This window comes from Mytilus edulis, chromosome 11 (genome assembly GCF_963676685.1).
Source record: "Mytilus edulis chromosome 11, xbMytEdul2.2, whole genome shotgun sequence".
NCBI lineage: Eukaryota > Metazoa > Mollusca > Bivalvia > Mytilida > Mytilidae > Mytilus > Mytilus edulis.
This window is the reverse complement of record NC_092354.1, coordinates 13932658-13944637: the sequence shown is the minus strand read 5'-3', so window position 1 is coordinate 13944637 and position 11980 is coordinate 13932658. Positions and strand designations below refer to the sequence as shown.

General features: G+C 30.9%; 1 long non-coding RNA gene across 1 annotated transcript; it reads left to right on the top strand.

Moving 5' to 3' along the window:
* The first annotated feature begins 3908 nt into the window (after positions 1-3908).
* On the top strand, positions 3909-7996 carry LOC139495188 (uncharacterized). The gene is made up of 3 exons (XR_011657281.1): positions 3909-4044; positions 6896-6983; positions 7670-7996. It is a non-coding gene; the product is annotated as an uncharacterized lncRNA (long non-coding RNA).
* The last annotated feature ends 3984 nt before the right edge of the window (positions 7997-11980 follow it).

Here is an 11980-nt window from a genome sequence, read left to right as displayed (position 1 = left end):
TTGGCATAACGGTAACCACGAAAGGGGGAGGGCTAATTAAAAGCACGAGGAATTATAAATATACAATTCAACAGGGGTAGAGTGCATGGAGGAATGGGAATTAAAATTGTCTCTTCACGATAATCGAAAAAAGTATCTTGCACGTTATTTTCATCATCTTGTCTGAAACACTCTGAATAATGAGCTTTAAGGCGAAAACAAGGCATGTGAAATACTATAATAACATACACTTCTTTTTTTATACGTTGTATGGACAAACCCATAAATCCCTCAAACAATTTGCTTGATTCATGTCATATCAAATAAATTACAGCGCGGAAAGGTATAAACTTTAATTTAATATCAAACCTAAATTTTTGTTATATTTTTCAATAAATTTAAAAATCTTAATTAGGCATGCGTGAGTTCCATTTCATGAGACCTACACAGATGTCTATAAAACAAATTAAAAATTATAAATACAGTTTTTCAATTCTTTCCGGCATAGATTAAAAAAATATGTATATAATCTTTATACGAGTTTGGTTGAATTATTTCACTTCATTATAATGATAAATCTTTTAGTTCTTAAATTTTTGATTAAAAATGAATTTATCATTTTGATATCTAACGATAAACTTTTTAAATTGAAGTGACATGGTCAGTAACCTAATTAGTTGCATGGCTGATTACCATCTTACAGGTGACCCAGTAATTTTCCATATGACAGTAGCGTGTGCCCTCGGGGTTATATCGGGGTGTGTATAACTTATTTTCTGGGGAACATCCTGTCCACGTGTAGTACTTAGCATATATTGCAACAGATGACATTAAACAAATTTTCTTTGTAGCATCGGAGGCAATTTCATGTTCGCCGACCACACAAAATATTTCACAAAAAAAGATATGATAAAATCAAAAGAAAAAGATAAAGAAATATTAACAAATAAAGGTGAAATTGAGTAAACGGGGATTCGTGTTTTTATGAGCTTATTTTCAGTGGACAACAATAAATGGAAGTTTTTAACGACCTTGTGTGACCTATAGTTGTTGATGTTTGTGTCATTTTGGTCTGTTGTGGATAGTTGTCTCATTGGCAATCATACCACATCTTTTTTTTAATATTGACTGGTTATATACATGATATAATATACATAGCCCTTGCACGGTCGGTCCAGTGGACATATTTCATACTAGATAACTTATACAGTAATTCTTTTTATATATATGACAATAATTGTCCAATCTGATACACGTACCTATAATGTACAGAATTTTGAACAGCTTTAAATATATGGGGTCCGTGGAAACACCGCAAAGGACCTCCTTAGTGCACTAAGAACAAAAATATGCACTAAGGACCTGATGGAATGATACAACTGTCACAAAGGATATGGCATATAGAAATAGACTTTGTAAAAGGAGAAGGTCCGGTAAGACCCCTTTTAGGCCCCAAAATATAGCAGCTTTACAAAATTGTTAAAAGGAAACTTTTAGTTATTTTTTGGACAGTAGAATGCTTCAGCTTCATAAATATGGGCTTTTTTTGACAATACATGCATGGCACATATATCGGGTACTGGCACCATAAAGTCATGCTAAATGGCAAAAACCATCTGAAAAATGACATTTTCCGGCATATTTGCTGGATTTTTCATATTTGAGCTTGAATCGGATCGTTTTTAATGACAAAATCAGTGAAAATCTTCCACATACACTATTAAATCAAATAAAATAGACACTTAAGTGTTTCAAAAGTGGTCAAAATCTTTCGTCAGATGAACCTGAAATTTGAGGCCAAAATCGGTCCTAACCGGACCTACTCCTTTCATAATTTTAAATTACATCTTTTCTATAATGTTTTCTCGACACGTACCTCAAAAAGTTGATTGTCACCTTTAGTATAATCGGTAGAAATTCATGTTCGCTCAACCTTGAACCATGAATAATCTGCTAGTATACTGATCAAACATGTACAAGTATATGGTATTTCAAATTGTTCTCTATTTTTTTTCATTTGTTTGTTTCTGTCGTATTTATTCTGTCTGCTATATTTTTTACTTCTAAAGTAATACCGTATTTTCAACTCTTTTCAGTTTTGGATTTTTTCATCCTTTTAATTTTATAAAGACAAATAATTGTGAACACTTCACGGAAAAGTGAGGATTGATATTTGGTTGCCAATACTTCATTCATTTTTCTAATGTCAGGAACTATGCCATTTATCAATATTTCGATTAAATAATTAAACTTATAAAATTATATATATATATATATATATACACTTAAAAGTTTATTTAGAGTAACCATATACCGGATGAACAAAAAGTGTGCCATTTATTGAAAAACATATGGTTTGGTATAACAAGAAAACTTCTCTAGTGTTCTAAACATTTCTCACATAACCCCTCCCTCCAAACCCCCACTTCAAGCTCTGGATCCGCGCTTGCCCATAGTGCTTATTACATTATAAAATAAAATGGTATTCGTCTTCAATTGTTGAAATAAAGATGAATTGTTAAAAAAAAAAGCATTGACACCAGTTTAAAGTTATCGTTCATAGAAGACAGTTATGATTTATTCTATAATTCTCTTTTTAAAACGTCAAATAATTTTACCTCTTGGAGTTTTTCTATATTACTTCTGTAATCGGATTTTGAAGAACCCCATGGACACCACATACTCTCAAATGTCTTTCAAGGAATAATGATAGTATGTAAACTCTTGTGTTGTTAGTAAGGAAATAAAATATCAAAAGCCTTTGTTTCTCAATTTGTATATTAATAATAGAGTTTGTTAATTAAAAAAAAAGCTTGCTTAGCAATTTCCTTAAAAACTAAATATATATAACAAAGGCAAAGTTTTAAAACACAAAATTTATTTTTTATTTTTCTTTCATAAACTTGAAATTATACCACGCTAAACCGTTAGGTTAACAACCATTGATTAATCAATAAGTAACGATCAAAAAGACAATTGCTTATTGGATTAGGTTGATTGAACATGATGATTCGGGAATCTGCAATAAACCGTTGGTCACGTGGCGAGTGGCACGCGTTTATTAAAAAGTCATTTAACTTCAAAATTACAAAATCTATTGATACCTAACTTTATAGAAATGAGGTTTTTAATCATACCCTCTTATAGTCATGCTCGCTGTGATCTTAAAACATCGTTTTAGTGTCCTTAATGCAAAAACTTTCTTCTTAGTGCACTAAGAAGTCTTTTGCAGTATTTCTACACACCGAAATATATGGCCTTTTTATTGGTAATATACCATATTAGTGTCACTAATGGCTTAACGTGTTACCAAATTAAGAAGAAGAAATAGGCTCAAAACCGCATTTTTAACTTTAGATTTGTTTTCAATCCCAAAATAGAGAAGAGGTCCGGTATACAGACTAATTAAAAAGTCCAGATGAGAAGTTTAACTTTTAACTGTTTCTTGACACATGCAAAAAAATGCAGTACCTGGTTACAGTTGCTCATTGAGAAATTATCATCTTTCGATTAAATGATCTTCAATCTATATGCCAGGTCTTCATTTTAAAAGTTATAAAATCTAAATGTGAAGTGATCTAAAATGTTCAATATTAATGAGTATTTTCGCTGTGAAATGAATCTAAGGTCGTCTAAAAGTATATACATGTGTATTTGACCCGACTACTGACTACATAGTAAACTATTCATTATGTATGTAGAAGGGGGTCTGAGCGGGACTCGGGATTGTCGAGGTGTATTTTTTGTTGTGCCGTGAAAAAGCGAAATGAAGTTTAGCGGGACATGGGAAATTACAAAAATATCAGAATTGTTCACTTATATAGTGTAAGCGTAATGGCATCATGCGGGAATCTAAAAAAATAAAAAGTAACTAAGCGGGATCCGTGAACAGAACCCCCAATGAGACCCCCATTAGTTGTGGCTTATTTTGGTTCTTTTTAGTTCGTTTCTTTCCCCTACATTACTTGACCGTTTTTGTAAAACAACAGCACTCGAGGTCTGACAGTATTTTACCAAGAAATGCACAAAATATTCAAAAAGAAGGCCTAGAAAATTTAAATATTGGTATGCACACATACTCCCCTGTCAGCACAGACAATTATATTTTTGTAAACGCGCCAAACTCGTTTCTAATATTTATAATAGAACTGAAAAGAAAATTGAAATGGAAATGGGGAATGTATCAAAGAGATAACAACATGACCAAAGAGCAGATAACAGCCATAGGTCACCAATGGGTCTTCATTGCAACGAGAAAATCCCAAAACATGAGACTTGGGTGGATCCTGAGTCATATAAAGGGGTTCCTAACCCAGGACAAATTGGGGGGGGGGGGGGGGGGGGGGGGTGTTAAACTACATGTCCCCATTCAAATGCATTGATCGTCCAGTAAAGAAAGGGGGGGTTCCAACATGTCCAACCCTCAGCCCCCTGGATCCGTGCCTGTGAGGCATGCTCTAGCTTGCCATTAAACAAAAATGTATACTAGTTGAGTGATAATGGACGTCATACTAAACTTTTCAATACAAAGAAAAAGAAACTAAAATAAAAATCATACAAAGGTCACAAAGGTCATAACTTCTGGCTCCTGAATAAGAAAAAGTGCAAAATGCAGTGGGGATAAAAGCCTTTACTGTAAATTCCTGAAATTACAATTATATAAATCATCTCGCATCTTTGTGCATTTCTTGAAATTGGTCATATTAATAAATGCATGCAATATTTTCAGAAAATTTCAATATATAGGCTTTTTTTTAAAAAGTCAATCTTGTGCATGATTATCAATGATTATACTCGCACAATTAACACATGTGGTTCTCAAAACTCAAAGGTGTCTATGCTATTTATGACAACTTTTATACCCCCGCTTTCAAAAAAGGGGGGTATACTGTTTTACCTCTGTCCGTCCGTCCGTCCGTCCGTCCCATGAATATTTTTCTTCGCATTTTTCGCAGGAACTACAATACAAGGATTTCTGAAATTTGGTTTCAGGGTTTATCTAAGTCATTTATACCGTGTGATGCGTTTTCAGATTGATCACTTGTCAACTTCCTGTTAACCGAACACTTGTATGATTTTACACATGATACTGAGCCAAGTTGAAAATTTTCGTCACATTTTTCTCAGGAACTACAATACAAGGATTTCTTAAATTTGGTTTTAGGATTTATATAAGTCAGCTATACCGTGTGATGCGTTTTCAGATTCATCACTCGACAACTTCCTGTTTACCGAACACTTGCATATTTTTACACTATTTATATTATCCACTTGCGGCAGGGGTATCATCAGTGAGCAGTAGCTCGCAGTTTCACTTGTTAATAAAGTATAAATTTACAAAATATGTTTAGAACTATATGATTTTTATGTTTTTAAGCATAGATATAGTAGGTCAGGATCTGCCAACTCTCACTGACTGACTGAGCACATAAATTCAACACTAGTTTTTTGGTGTTGCTTAGTGTTTTGTTTTGTTTTGTTTTTCTTTTCTGCATCTTATGTTTTGCCTTGGCATTGTCAGTTTCTCTTTCATTGCCTTTGGTTTTTTTGTTATGTTAAATAATTTTTTTGTTATCATATAATCATGATAATTAAGGTCCTTTTTAATTTTTAGGGATTTTAAATTTTTAATTTAAAGTTAGGGATTTTATTCATAAAAGGGGGGATTTTCCAGTACGTATACTATTAATAATGCTTTGAGCAATTTTAATGAAACTTGGTGAATTATTTTTGTATAACATAAACATGATAATTTTCCTTTTAATTTAAAAAAAAAATCTGATTTATGTCATTGTACTATCATGACTTGGGATTAGGATAGTCTCAAGAATGCTTTCACAAATTTTTATGAAACTTTGGTGAATTGTTTTTATATCTTGACATAAACACCCTTTTTATTATTATGACCCAAAGTGGAGGGGGCATAATGTTTAACACTTGATCGTTTGTCCGTCTGTCCCAAAGTTGTTTTTTGTTCTCTTACATTACTTTAGTTTGCCTCAAACAAATTCGATTAAACTTTTACAAAAGCTTGTTATCACAATACTCAGATCAAGTTTGAATTTTGGTGATGTCAGTGTTACTGTACTAGAGTGTCAGAGTTATGCCCCTTTAGAAATGGGGAAAATATGCTGAATTTTTGGTTTCCTGTTTTCTAAACTTTAGTTTGTCTCAACCAAATGTTATGAAATCAATACACAATGCTTATCACCACAAAATACAGATTAAGTTTGAATTTTGGTAGTGTCTCTTTTACTAAATTCTCTAGTTATGTTCTTTAAAAATGGAAAAAAATTGTTTCAGCCTTCTAACTTAAGTTTCCCTCAACCAAATTTTATTAAACTTTAAAACAATACTTTTTATCACAATTTTAATCAGATCAATTTCAAATTTTTGTAGTAAAACTTTTACCGTTCTTCAGTTATGTTCCTTTAAAACTTTGAATAATATGCAAGCTGGAGTATCATTCCCTATTTATCATGTATATTTTTTTATAAGATGCAGAGTTAAGGAACTTTAGTTGTTGCAAAGTTATTTAAAATTTGTCCATTTTCAAAATCTTTGAAAGGTTTTAGAAATGTATTTGTTAAAAAAATCGCAGCCTTAAACTTATAGTCACTTGAGAGATCTATAAATTGAGCCAAATTATATACATGTTTTATGGTAATGAATACCACTGTTTGTGCATGTTTTTTTTTTTGGAGGGCGGGGGTCTTATTTGCGCAGTGCTCATAGTTTTTTAGTCGATCAATAAAATTCATTTAAAGCTTACAGACCAGCTATAAGGGCAAGAAGCTTATCAAGCACTCATGGTTTAGATTTTTATTAAACACACATTAATATACATATAAATGTACATTAAACAGAAAAAATATTGATGCAAGATGTCATTCAACTTTTACTCTTTTATGTATAGGACAAGAACTATAGAAGGTACAGAGAAATAATATACAGCAGAAATGATAGGCAATGTAAAATTTGCAGAAGCCAACTAAACCTAAATGGTAAGGCACCTTTTAATTTTAAAAAGTTATTGAACTTGAAAGATGATTACTAGTATCATGATTACTATAAAAATTCAAAGATGTGGTATATTAAATATGAAAACTATCACGGCTTTGAGAAAGAAATTGTAGGCCTGTTACGACCTTCAATAATGAGAAAATAAATACCCTATACTATAGTCAAAGTATAAAAGACCTAAAGATGAAACATTGAAACAATTCAAACTGTAAAACTAATCATGCTAATTGCCTAGTTTATAACAAAATAAATTACAAAAAATAAATATGACCGGTATGAAACAACAACAACAACAACCACTACATTTTAGTGTCAGACTAAACTGATAAAAGCTACAGGCTCTGAACTTTGGACAGGCACAATAGGAATATGGCAAGGTTATATAAAAATAAGATGTGGTATGATTACCAATAAGACAACTCTCCACCAGACAACCAATGATGTAAATTTCCTGCAAACATGGACTTGACTACTGTAAATCAACTAATTTTTCGTGAATACTTTATCTTGCATTTTATACTTTCTAGTCTACATCGCAGTTATTTATTTTTCTCGAGTTCAATTTTACTTAATGTATTTTAATAAGGAAAGATACACATGAAAAACATTTATTGCTGTTTCTCTCTCCATTTATAACATTTTATTTGCTTTTTTTGTGTATTTATAGGTGATCAGACATCTCGGTTTTCATGATCAATAGGTCATTACTGAAGAGGAAACTTAAAGTTGAAATTTATTTACATAGTGCATAATTGGATTAATTTGAAATGGAATGTGTGCTTTCCTGCAAAAAAAAATTAGGAATTTTCAACATGTGATAATGACCATATAAACCAAAATGGAGTTTTATCATAGATACCCGAAAACACTATTGCATAAAAGCAACAACATATCTTAATCAAAAGAAAGGAGAATGCAGAACAGATACTATTTTGTTGTTGAAAAAAGGAACACAAGTTTTATCCACTCATTTACATCGCTCCCTCATATCAAATATACACATTGTCAAGAATCAGTCCAGTCTGTAATGCGCATGCGTCACGGGACAGAGGTTTTATCTATGAAATCAGTCTGTTGAATTAAACGTGGAAAAATTTTAAAATGACGATTTAAACTTTTTCTTTTCATTAAATCCTTTTGACTTTGTTATATTTGTGTTCATCAATATTTCAGCAACAAGATGATATTTTTAGTATATTTTTCGGATTTGTCTTTCTTGATACCAATTTTAGTTTCGTAACAGTCATAAAGACTTCTTTGTTGTAAAGTCTTATATGTGAAATGTAAATTATTACCAATTAGGTCACATCTTTAAAAAATAATTTAAAATACTTAATCAATGAACATTAAATTGACTTTGTTATCATATAAAAGAAGAAAAAATGCTCTATCTTTTGATATAAGTTTCAAAGTTTAAAAAAATGTTCTTCATGCGAACAACTTGAATAGAAATATGAACATTTTAAATAATTTAAAGAAAAACGTCACGAAATGTGTAAACTGATACACACAAGAATTAAGATGTTGTACATGATCACAGATTATAATTATAATAGATAGCGAGAGCTGTCGTATTTATACTCTCCTATAACGTTTTTATTAATTATTTTATTTCAATACACACATAGTTATAGTTGTTACATATTTGAATTATATATTTCAATGTAAATATATTGACAAATACGACGTCACCTCAAAAGTGTTGATAAACTGAAATGATTCAATAAGCATATATGGCATAAAATCTTGATTGTATGTCTTTAGCGAGGAAAAGACCCATTGCAATACACAATTAATGCATAGACCTGATCATACCTGTTACATTCGAATAAAATAAAACGCAAAATAGGCAATATGCTTAAACGAATAATTCAAATGTACTGTCGTTTTAATAAAAAAAAAAATTACCATGCACTATTGTTTCCTCCACGATTACATTATACACACACACGCATCAATAAAGTTTAGATTTGTTAATTTAAACATGTCAAAGAGAGTTTCAGGTACACGAAGACATAATAAACAAGAGTAGGTGGTCGACTTAGCCGATAGAGTGTCAGAAATTATGTGTACAGAACAGGAAAATGATAATAAAAATGACAATTATCTGAAATATCGGCAAAAGATTAATCGTATTATAAGTTATGTTACATTTTATAACTAAAAATCAACGATGACGGTTCACATGCAATTGCGTACTAAAAAGGAAATCAATTGGAGAGAGTTGTGCTTTTGGGTGGTGCTTTCGATAAAATGGTTGACCAGTTGAAAATACCTTTTGAAGCAAGGAATTGTATATTTAAATATACAATTCCTTAATGGAAGTAAAAGTCAATATAATACTTCCATGATATTTACATAGTATGCGATATTTGCATTGTCCACTTGTTATATTATAAAGTAAGACGTTTGATAACCTCCCGCGGAGTACATGTATGATAAGGAGAAAAATGACTGGTAGTCGATTGATACAATATGATATTTTTTACTAGAATATTTTTCTAATCATTGCATCTCATAATTGTGCAATGATTAATGTGAGTTTGGTTTATTTTGATCTCTATCTACTATATATGCATACTTAAGACTGTTTGGTGTCGAAATATAGTTTATTTCATCATTTGATTTCATTAAGAGCTGTTTAGTATGCCAAAAATTTTAATAGAAAGCTTCCGTTTTGGATAAAGACCCCCCTTTTTTCTCAAATGAAACACATTGTTTTTTGATTTTATTCCATATGTCAACTAATGTGTGCCTTATTGTCATGCATGGCGTTGTCGGTGTTTTTAAGGTTTTTTTTCGACTTGTGCGTCATGACTGTCCCCATGGTGTCTGCGGCCTCTTTTATAAAAGACAGACCTAAAGGATAATGCCATCAAAAATAAGAATATAAAATATGATTTATCATTTTACATCAATCAACGAAGAATCAGAGTTATTCTCATGACCCAACACTAGGCTTCTGTTTATTTTTGATTTTGCACACTAGTATTCAAAACTTGAGTTCATAGGCTTAAAAGTTGGACATTTCGTTTTTTACATGTATAGACATTTTATTGATAACTATTCATCATATTACAATGAGATTGAATTGTTATTTAGATTACCGTCCTATTGTTCCTTCATTTTTAACATATAGTATTGGAATGGGTAAAAACACATTTTCGTAGAAAAAAACACACTTATTTCTTTAGTTGCAACTTATGTTTATAAATGTGCGAATTATATATCCGAATTGTATGACTTTATATAGGCGTACCAAGCCAGGACCATGTAGACTGAGTCAGGGACTTTCTATACTATTGCTATTAGTATAGAAAGTCCCTGACTGAGTACTGCCATCTAGACGTTGTTTGTTTATTTCTGTCTTTGGGTTGCTGTCTCTTTGCCGTTAACATCATCTTTAATCATAACTCAAAACATATTTATGCTATGCTTGTGACGTGACTACTTTGATTAATTTTGCTCTTTTAGACGATTACCGATTTATTAAATGAACAAAAGAATGGAGAGCTATTATTATTTAACTGGCATCATTCCTCGCAAAAAAAGAGTGATGATAAAAAATATAATAAAAAAAAAATAATATAAATTTTAAACAAAAGACACTTCAAGTTGGTTAATTGTTACTAATAGTTAACGTATCAAAACTGAAATAAAATATAGAGAATGGAAACATGGAATGTGTAAATAGGACGACTTCTTGTTATAGATGCGTTCATCAGAACGGGTTTAAGAACAATTTCAGAAAACTAGATCCAACTTGAAATTTTAACAGAGTCGGTTCTTGATATATTATCAATTTTCATGATATAATCAGAAAATTTATTGTGTATGTTTATAACACAATTTTAAGATAAGAGACAAAAAGTACAAGGTGCTAATTGCCAGACCTCGATATTGAACCACACACGCTGGGATGGATTGATAACAATGTAAGCAAGAGTTATCGGTCCTTTAAATGAATTTATTGACAAGATTGGATTACCTCCCTTAAACCGGACTAATTCTTGGCAATGGAAGAAGATCATTGAAGAACAATTTGCAAAAATGATTTCTCTTAGAATTGAAGGGAATTGTTTAGTGAATGGAATAATGTATTCACTGAATTCTTACATAGTGGATTGAATAACTGTACACAAGCTGAAACAGAAGAAATTCTAATTTAAAATAACACGAAAAGTGTTTATTTTATTATTTAATCTGCAAATATATAAATATTTTTTTTAGAACACCACAAATGATATAATGACATTCAAATTGGTTGCTTATTATTGTATCGCATTGAAACAATTACAAAGAAAACAGAAGCATTTGCTCCAAAAAAATTATAAATCAAAGTTAAATTTATATAAAAAGTATAAACAATACCTAGATCTAAACAGTCAGACTGTATTATTTTCAATGTCATTAAAATTTTGAGTCAAACATTTATTATTAAATTTTTAAATATCATTTGCATCAATTCTACAGTCTTTTAATAATTATATTCATACTGTTTGTATACATGGTGTAGTGAAGAAATGTTTAACAAGTAAAAATAAGGAAAAACATTTCCTTAAGGGAAATTTGATGTTCAGAAATTTCCTTAGAGGAAATTTGAAGAACAATGATTTCCTCAGAGGAAATTTGTTGTCTTGAATTTTCCTCCAAGGAAAAGTGTTTGTCAAAAATTTCCTCACAGGAAAAAGTATTTCCTCAAAGGAAAATGTGAAGCTACAAATTTCCTCACAGGAAAAAGTATTTCCTCAAAGGAAAATTTGAAGCTGCAAATTTCCTCAAAGGAAAAAGAATTTCCTCAAAGGAAAAAGAATTTCCTCTAAGGAAAAAGAATTTCCTCTAAGGAAAAAGAATTTCCTCTAAGGAAAAAGAATTTCCTTTAAGGAAATAGAATTTCCTCAAAGGAAATAATTATGCAGCAAATTCCCTAAGGGAAATCTTTTTCCCTTGAGGAAAAATCTTTTTCCTTCAGGGAAAT